This window comes from Mobula birostris, chromosome 2 (assembly GCF_030028105.1).
Source record: "Mobula birostris isolate sMobBir1 chromosome 2, sMobBir1.hap1, whole genome shotgun sequence".
Lineage (NCBI taxonomy): Eukaryota > Metazoa > Chordata > Chondrichthyes > Myliobatiformes > Myliobatidae > Mobula > Mobula birostris.
The window spans coordinates 125,460,411-125,470,549 of NC_092371.1; the positions used below are offsets into that span (position 1 = coordinate 125,460,411).

At 42.3% G+C, this 10,139-nt stretch overlaps 1 protein-coding gene across 2 annotated transcripts in view; it reads right to left on the bottom strand.

Moving 5' to 3' along the window:
• Nucleotides 1-6,618, bottom strand: part of daam2 (dishevelled associated activator of morphogenesis 2) — a 698,379-nt gene extending 691,761 nt beyond the window's left edge. For both annotated transcript variants that reach the window (XM_072247466.1, XM_072247494.1), the window contains exon 1: nt 6,369-6,618. The gene's annotated coding sequence lies outside the window, so the exon portion shown is untranslated. The remainder of the gene's footprint in view (nt 1-6,368) is intronic.
• Between the last annotated feature and the right edge of the window lie 3,521 nt (nt 6,619-10,139).

Genomic DNA, 10,139 nt, shown 5'->3' on the forward strand with positions numbered 1-10,139 from the left:
CAGTTTGAGGATAAAGGGGAAGCCTTTTAGGACCGAGATTAGGAAAAACTTCTTCACACAGAGAGTGGTGAATCTGTGGAATTCTCTGCCACAGGAAACAGTTGAGGCCAGTTCATTGGCTATATTTAAGAGGGAGTTAGATAGGGCCCTTGTGGCTACGGGGATCAGGGGGTATGGAGGGAAGGCTGGGGCCGGGTTCTGAGTTGGATGATCAGCCATGATCATAATAAATGACGGTGCAGGCTCGAAGGGCCGAATAGCCTACTCCTGCACCTATTTTCTATGTTTCTATGATGCTACCAATCACCAGCACGGGAGAGATTTCACACTGAGTCAGCCCCCTCGCATTGCAATGATATACCCACTGTTAGCCCACGCAATCCAGACTCTGCTACAAAGTTCACTTTCTGGCAAGACAGGATGAACAGTTGTGAGCCAGGGGCAGGACAAATAAAATGGCCAATGGGTCCGACTTGATTACCATAAAAATAACCCATAACATTTAGAGGCTAAGACCCTGGAATTATAGTTAATCCTCCCAGCATTCTTCACTTCCTTCTGTACAGATACAGGCACAATCTGTTTTGAATGAGTAACAGAATTTGGCATTTTGCAGCAAATGATGTGGTCAGACCACATGGGTAGGAGAAGGGTGCAGATGTTTACAGTTCAAGAGGATCACTGCTCTGAAAGGTTAATTGGATCAACATTTTAAAAGAAATCATTGCCTGATGGATGAGAGTGAGAGAGACCAATGAGGAGGATAAATGAAATTTGAAATGGTTTACCAAGCTAAATGTAAAGCACAATTCTGACAGAAACAGACATATTAACCATTCATAAAGCAATCTTCAGGGGGGCAGTATAGACTGTTGTGGAAGAAAATGGGTAATCCCCCTGCTCAGCATCTTTGAACAGTATGTGACTTTAACATAGGTTGGGTATTGTAGAGATCCAATCCATAGGGACCAAGATTGATACAGATCTATAAGCAGAGAATGCAGAGAATTTCCTGGTTCTCCCAGTTAACCGTGTCCCTATCCATTTCCCCTATTTTTTATTAGTTTTACTCTCTCCTCATGGTCAAGCTGGGCCCTATCACCATGTACCCCCCACCCTACCACCCACAGTCCCTCCATCTCCGTATCACTCACATTCCTCCCACCAGCTCTCTTCCCCATCACCCTCCCTTTATTCCATCCCCCACCATCCTCTCCCATGTTCCATCATCTTCACTCCTTTGTCACTGCCACCTATCGCTTCCCATACTCTGACATCATCTACCAATCCCTTGACCCACCAGCTCTTGTTCAACCCCTCCCCCACCAAACCTTCTGGCTATCTCTGCTCTTCCTTTCCAGCTAAGGCTTTGACCCAAAACATCAACTGTCCATTTCCTTCCACAGATTCTGCAGATTCCAATATCTCCAGTCAGCCTCATATGAACAGGCCCTTCCTGGTCGCACTGCTCAGCAATACCATGATTTCATCCAATGCTAATCAATTTACAATGACCAATTAAACTACCAATCAGTAGGTCTTTGGACTGTGAGAGGAAACAGGAGCACCCGGAGGAAACCCACGCGGTCACAGAGAGAACACACAAACTCCTTCCAGGTTGCGGCTGGATTTGAACCCGATTCGACTGTACTGTAAAGCGTTGTGCTAACCACTACACTACCACGTCTCCCAGTCTACTGGGATTAACCCATACTCAAACTGAAATTAGCACTCCTGATGAGTTATTTGGCGGTACTAAACAACCAAATCAACGCTCTGTCTTGGATATTTACATATTAAATGCAGAGATTCAGAACAGATTGTATCAATTCTTATGTACTGATGGCAGTATTTATAAAAACAGAATGCTGCGTACAGTGGCGTTGATATTAACTTTCTGCGTACTGGGACGTATTAAACCACAGATTTCAACTCAACCCGGTCTGTAATCAGCTCTGAATACTGAGCAGTTCAACAGCCAAACGTTTCCTTGATGTGGGAGTTTGGAAAAGGATTGACGCCACAGGAAAGCGCAGATCATTGCGCACATCAGGGCGAGTCTGGCTGCGATTCAAAGGCTACTGCAATTCCATAGCTCGACAGAACAGATGAATAGGAAGAAAGGAAGCAGAGAGGTGGACAGCGTTTTGAAGGTGTCTACAAAAAAATTGGTAACTGAAGACAATGTTCTCCGGCAGCTGACTAGATGGCAATCTGCCCCGTCACTATTTCGACCGCCGTAGTAAATCGCTTCGCGCTTTAACTCCGCTGAGTTATAAACACGACTAAAAAAAATCGTCTACCCAGTGGTAGTTCATCTGTCTGGCGGCATTGCACAGGGGCACGCATCAGACCTGCCCGTACACATTACAGAGCACGCACACATACTCATACACAGAAATTATTGGTCCCCTGACGTTTATAAAGAGGCACGGCAAAGTGGAAATATGTCTTCTATAATGTAACGGAATCCAACGAGTTAACTTTAAAAAAATGCATAGCCGTTAAATACATCTAACTGCAACTTCTTAACAGATTCCTTCGTTGGACACTGTTTTAATTTTATAATCCGGCTCTGGGATATCAGAGTAGGACCCTAGGAAGGCGGGCCGATGAAGGGACCGGCCTTTCGCTTTTTACCTCATTAATGAAAGGGGTTGGGGCTTGCTCGTGTTTGCCAATGGTAGGTCTCTATGTCCGCGTCGCCCTTTTTATCCCCCTGGCCATTCCACCGCCGATGGTCTGCTGGAGAAGTCAGATAGTTCGTACCATGTTTCATCGGACAACCTCCTCACAGAACAGACCCACGGGACCGGCCGTGTCACATCAAAAGGTTTTGCCGATGACACAACTATTGTTGGCAGAGTTTCATGTGGTGACGGGAAGGTGTACAGGTGCGAGACAGGTCAGCTGGTTGAGTGGTGTCGCAACAACAACCTCGCACTCAATATCAGTAAGGGCAAGAAATTGATCGTGGGCTTCAGGAAGGGAAAGTCGATGAAACACACACCAGTTCTCATCGAGGGATCAGCAGTGGAAAGGTTGAAGAGTTTGAAGTTCCTGGTCGTCACGATCTCTAAAGATCTATCTTGGACCCAACATTATTGATACAATTACAATGAAGGCCCAACAGCGGCTATACTGTATTCCATTAGGAGTTTGAGCAGACTCCCTATGTCACCAAAAACACTCGCAAGCGTCTACAGATGCATCGTGGAGAGCATTCTAATTGGTTGCATCTCCATCTGGTCGGGGGCAAGGAGGAAGTACTGCACAGGATCGGAAAAAGCTGCAGAAAATTGCAAACTCTACCAGCTCTATCACGGGCACGAACCTCCCCAGCATCGAGGGCACCTTCAAAAGGCGATGGCTCGAAAAGTGGCATCCATCATTAATAACCCCATCCCCCAGGCCATGCCCTCTTCTCATTGCTACCTTCAAAGAGGAAGTACAAGAGCCTAAAGACACACATTTAACGTTTCAGGAAGTTTCTTCCCCTCCGCCACACTACCTCACAATTTTTACACCATTTATTTAATTTATTATATCTTATTTTAATTTCTAGTTTCGATTAATATTATGTATTGCAATGTACTACTGCCGCAAAACAACGAATTCACGATGTATCAGATTCATCCATTACACACTGCACACGAATGCTGTCTTTCTGCTCCGCCACTTGTCCACTTGACTTGGACAGCTCCCCTCTCATCCACTAATGGAGTCCTCCATTCCAGTACTGCCTTCGGTAAGAACAGCCCCCCCCCCCCACGACCACCACTAAAACAGCAGCACCTCCTCCCATCCAGACTCCTCCCCAGGTACTGACCAACTCAATCCGGACCTCACCCCAGGTACTGACCGCCCCAATCCAAGATCCAAACCAGAACCATCTCGAAGTAGTGTCCTCCACTCCAGACCTCGCCCCAGGTACTAACGCCCAGTCCAATGTCCTCCCCATTACAGAACACACTATTGCATTCTCTCAAATACTTAATGCACACACCACAGGTTCCGGATGCCCTTCTCAGACCGATTTCAAAGTGCTGTGGCCCCAATATAGCCCTCTTCAAACTAGACCCCTTCCCAACTGCCGGGATCCTCCCGGAGGCTTCCTCCACAACGATCCAAGCAATGGGGCAGGCAAAGAACCGCTCGGGTTCTGGGATGTCCAATACAGAATACCGACCCGCTACCTTAGTACTGAGAACGTCTGTGAAACTTCCCTCAGGACGACCAGGATGTCAACGTAAGCCCCCTCCCCACACACCCCGAGTTACCGGGCTAGCGGGGCGCACACCTATACGACCACTGTATGCTTTCGCCCCAGTACTGTGATCCGCAACACATGCTCCTCCCACGATACTGGCGCCTTCCTCCCCACCCTCTCACTGCTCCCCCAACCTCCGCGCCTACCATGGTTGGAGGGATATGGGCCAATCACAAGAAACAGATGTCAGCGTAGATTGTGGCGGGCATGCATTTTGGTCCGAAGGGTTTGTTTCTGTAACTTATCTAAAACAAAAGGACCCATCTCACCGCACCTGGAGCCAAGAGTTACAATGCAGCCCCCCTCCCCCTGGCACCGGGAGCCGTTGTACAAGCTCTGGCTCGCGTAAACCATCCCCTCTGCAAGGTACTGCGATCCCCAATAATAGGCGCCTAACACAGGTAAACACAGTGTAGCCCTCTTCCATTGTGCTGGATCTTCTCATGGTCCAACGTAACCCTCTATAGATCCCGTAAAAACTGTGCTTCGACCCCTGCCCCAGCTTCGGCACTGAAAAACTTTTTGTCCACTGCACTGTGACCCCGTAATACTCTTCTCTCTGGGATTCGGGCTCTCTGAAATAGACCCTCCCCTTTTTCACGGGATATCGATCACACCCTCTCGGACCCGGTATCCTAAATTTCGAGGCTCCCCTAAAGACTAACTGCTTCCCACTTGTTGGAAACCGGCCAACCCCCACTCTCCTTCTCGACCCAGCGGGACCATCTCCCCATCTAGAACACCGACACTCATTCATTGGACGACTGGCCCCGCCATCCAAAGTTCCAACTCTTCAAAGAAAGGCATCTCTGCTCGAATTTGCACTTGGGCTTTGCCCAGAGCTTAGCATACAGGGTTTGGACCTGGAGAGAAGATGCGCGAAGCAGAAAGATCAAACTTTGGTCTGGCATGCTGGCTGGGAAATCCAAGCCCCTCAGCTTTGGATAAGGTATTGTCCAGGTTAGGACATTCACCACGTGACGAGGCGGGCAATGGGCGATATCTGGGAATACTGCAGTAGTGAGACTGGTTGTCTATGCCAGAGCAGAAGCAGGTGACAGTTTCACTAATTCGGGAGGTGGGAGTACGAGGAGCCCCATACCATGAGGGTGCCGCAAGTCTTATAGTGACTAGTAACGTTAACAAACCCCCAACGCGGACATCGAATCAACAAATAAGTCGTGTCGAAAAAAAATGGTGTTACTAAAAATTATGTTGAAAGTTGTAAACAGTTCAGGAAATGGAATAGAAATCATTGTTAAAATTACATCCTTTATGTGTCAATAGAAACTACTCGTTGATAACATAAGGTTCAAGTTGTAACAGCTCAGAACTTATCATTAAAAAATCGGTTGTTACCAAGACCTCAAAGTCACAGTTGGAAAGAAAGTAGCAGTTGCGCTATAACGGGAGCAACGACTGGTTACGAGCAAATAGTCATGTTCTTTTTTACTATATCACGTTGGATCAGACTCTCCACACACATTTTTCTGCTACTCACAGGCACACGACACGGGCGCAGCCACAAACACAAAACCAAATACTCTTCCCCCCAAAAAAACTCATTCCGCCTTCCGCCCCAATATTCAGCTCTTGTTATACCTTCCCATTCCCCCTTTCAACATATTTGGTCAAATTAGAGATTATTTTCAAAAAAATCAAAGAAAAAACACTGTCGGTCATCTCTCAGTTCTCAAAATAGTGAAAAATCAAGAACAAAAACGCAGGAGGAGAAAATAAGAGGGTCTATAATCCAAATAATATGTTCTCTTTCCCAGCGATGTTTGAGAATGTGAAAATACATATCTCATACAAACATTATTTTTGAATCGTAAACTTGCACCAATACCTCTGAATGATTTTTCAGTTCAGGCACCGTTCACAGGATTCCATTGGAAAACAGAAAACATGACCCGGTACCGTTCGTTTTAATGCAAGTAACCATTCAAAGAAAACCGAGAAGGTGCATTCCCCCTCGCAACCGCCGGCTTGGCAGCAGCAGTTTAGTCACAGTAAATCATCAGCCCACATGGAAATGATACTAAGAAGGGGCACTCGCCTCCAAAATCAGTGCAAAAACCTGCAATGTTGTACTTACACTCAAAGCATTTCTATTGATTTCTTGCCTCGTTTTCTTCGTCTGTAGAACAAGACACCGAGATTTCCAAGGGAAGAAATAGAGGAGGAATATCTTTTTTATTAATTGCAAATAGATCCTTGGAGTTCTGTCAGGAAAAATAAGCGAAGGGACGCAGCTTAGTTGTAAAACTTCCACTTTGCAGATGCAACCGGTGCACCGATTGCTGACTCGCACAGAGCAACTCCTCTCAACTCACTCACTCACACTGATTTGTTTTCATTAGTTTTGATCTTCCTCTAGACGGCCTGCGACGTCACGCTGCCCTTCCCAGCCAAACGCAACTCAGGATACTGAAAGGGTGCCGAGAAGTAACGCTAGCCTATGAGACAGGAGCTTTTTGTCTCCAAGAGATGTAGTGAGGCATGATGGGAGAAGTAGTTTAATGATGCTGTTTTTGTAGGACCCATTTAGGAAATGTTCCTTTTTTTTTGTAATTTATTTTTTATTGAATTTCATCATCAAACAAACATTTCCATAAGATGTATTTCAGATACTGTACGTATATATCATATGTCACAAATCTCCACATATTTATCTGAGGTATATGCTTATAGAAAGGAGAGGAAAGAAAGAACAATCGAAAGAAGAAAACTATACAGAGTAGGGAGTGATTTTTTTTTACAACATATTCATTGACTTGTGAGAATAAAATCAGGCCTATGAGGTGTTATGTAGTTAAACCATTTTTCTAGTATGAATAAAATTGTTCCAACTTATGATTAACAGATGCTGTTCTCTTCTCCATTTTGTAAATGTCCATTGTAATTTCCATCCATACATTTAAAGTTGGGCTCTCCTGTGATAACCATTTCTTGGTAAGGGTCTTTTTACCAGCCACCAGCAGTACATTCATTAAATAGTTAACTCTTTTCAACCATTCTTGAGCTATATACCCAAAATATATGGTCTTACTCTCTAAGGGTATTTCACATTTAAAGATGTCTTGTAGGGCATTATGTATCCCACTCCAATCGTCTTTGATAATGGGGCATTCCCAGAAAAAAATGATAATAGTTTGCATTTTAATTTCCACAATTTCTCCAGCAAGCAGGGGGGTTACTATCATAATGGGATTTCTGAGAGGGTGTAATAAAATATCTTATCAAGTTTTTCCACCCGAACTCCCTCCATTTCTGCGAACTGGTACACTTCCATTGATACCTCCATATTATTGTCCAGTCTTCCTCAGATATTATTATCCTTCCTTCCTTCTCCCATTTTGTTTTAACGTATGAAGTTGAATGTGTTTTAAGATTTGACAAACCCTTATAAACGCTTGAAATTATTCTACTACTGTTGTCTAAATTATATGCTTTTCTAAATAGCTCTATCAGACATGTACTTGCCTTGGTTACGTTTTTAACAGTCCTATTAACATCTTGTCGCATCTGTAGATACTGGTAAAAGTCTTGTATTTCTAATAAGTGTTTCCCTTTGAGCATTTCAAAACTGAACGGTGTTCCTTCTTTCATTATATTGCAAATAGCTGTTATTCCTTTAGCTGTCCAGTCCTTAAATCCAGCATCCAGTTTATTCAGCGTAAAATCCGAGTCATATGCACACCATTTAAGAATTGCAATGTCTCTCTCTAGTTTATATTCTTTTATAATAGTTTTCCACATTTTGAGAGTCCACTTCACCCACAGGTTGTCAATATTATTTATGTAACTTATGTAACTCAGCCAAAATTGCCTGTATGGGGTGGAAAGTATACTCTCTTCAATATTTTTCCATTGAGCATCATATGATGGGTTGCACCAGCATATCACAGCTCTCAACTGTGCTGCAAAATAATAATCTCTAAGAGAAGGTAGGCCCCATCCCCCCTTTTCCTTGGCTAATTGCAAAGTTTTGAGATGAACCCTAGGCCTTTTACCTTGCCATATATATCTTGATAGCATCCTGTTCCATTCATTGATTTTGGTTAATCTCTATTGGTAGGGTCTGAAAGAGATATAGTAGTCTCGGCAGTATATTCATTTTAATAGATTCAATCCTTGAACCGAGACCAAGAAAAGAAATTGGGTTCCATCTTGTTATATCTTCCTTACTTTTTTTTTATATATAGGCTGATAATTGCATTCTGATAATTTTGCCAAATCTTTTGGCATAATGATGCCCAAATATTTGACGGATTCTGTTTGCAATGCGCAAGGATATCTACATTCAATTTCTCTTGGTGGGCTATAGTTATATGAAAGTAGTTGGGTTTTATCTATGTTGATCTTGTATCCTGAGAATTGGCCATATTGTTCAAAGGATTACATCAATTTAGGAAAAGAGTATCCTTTTTTGACTCTCTGGACTCTATTTTATCCTCCTACATATGGAAAGATAAACATCCTTGACTGAATAAAGTCCATCTCCAGAAAGTTAAAAAGAATGGAGGTTTAGCTTTACCAAATTTTAGGTTTTATTACTGGGCAGCTAATATACGGAATCTCACATTTTGGTTATACTATATTAACCACGAGGACTGTCCCGGGTGGGTTTCTTTAGAAGCTAACTCAGTTAATAAATTTTCTATTATCTCCCTATTGGGATACTCACTTCCTTTATCCATAAGTAACATAACTGAAAATGTGGTAGTCAAACATACTTTAAGGATTTGGATACAATTTAGAAAACACTTTGGTTTATTGAGATTCTCCCTTCCTAGTCCCATTTTTTAAATTTATTTTTTAAAGCCTTCTATGACTGATGTAGTCTTTAAGTATAGGGAAGGATTGGGCATTACATGTTTCTGAGATCTGTTTGTGGGAGGAAGTCTTTCTTCGTCTGAACAATTGTCAACTAAATATAGTTTACCAAAAACCTATTTCTTTCAGTACTTACAAATTAGAGATTTTCTGCAATTTCAATTATATGCATTTCCTAATAGACCTGATAAGAACACATTATATGAAATTCTTAATATGAAACCATTCTATAATGGTTCAATATCCAATATTTATGATATGTTGTTGAGAATGAGAAATGATTCTTTAGACAAGACTAAAAATCTTTGGGAACAAGATTTACAGACCTCAATTTCAGAAGAAACTTGGAATAAGATTTTTAAATTGGTTAATACTTCATCGCTATGTGCTCTTCATTCCCTCCTACAATTTAAAGTGGTTCATAGGGTTTATATGACCAAGGATAAATTATCTCATTTTTATAGAGATACATCTCCCTATTGTGCTAGGTGTAACAACGGAGAAGCTTCACTTATTCATATGTTCTGGACTTACCCAAGTCTTGGAAAATATTGGAAGGAAATATTTCAAACTTTTTCTGTACTCTTCAAAGTAAATTTTAGGCCTAATCCTTTGACTGCCCTATTTGGTATTGTTGGAAGTAAAGATATCATTTTGAAGACATCTGATCTGCACATTCTGGCTTTTATCTCTCTTATGGCTAGAAGGACACTTTTGTTTAAATGGAAAGTAAGTGATGTTCTGCCTAATCATGCTCAGTGGTTACGGGATGTTATGGCATGCCTAAATTTAGAAAAGATTTGTTGTTCAATTTCTGAATCTAACCAAGATCTTCAAAATTTGTGGGAGCCGTTTTAAAATTATTTTCACAGTCTTTGACTCCTTGCTCAGGTACAAAAGTTGGTTAATAGTATATTTTATTACCTGATAAGTTTCTTTTTTCTTTTTTTTCCCCAAACAGCTTCGGCTTTGGTAGTGGGTGTAGATCCTTTTTTCCCTTAATAAAATTGTTTATATTCTAATATACAAA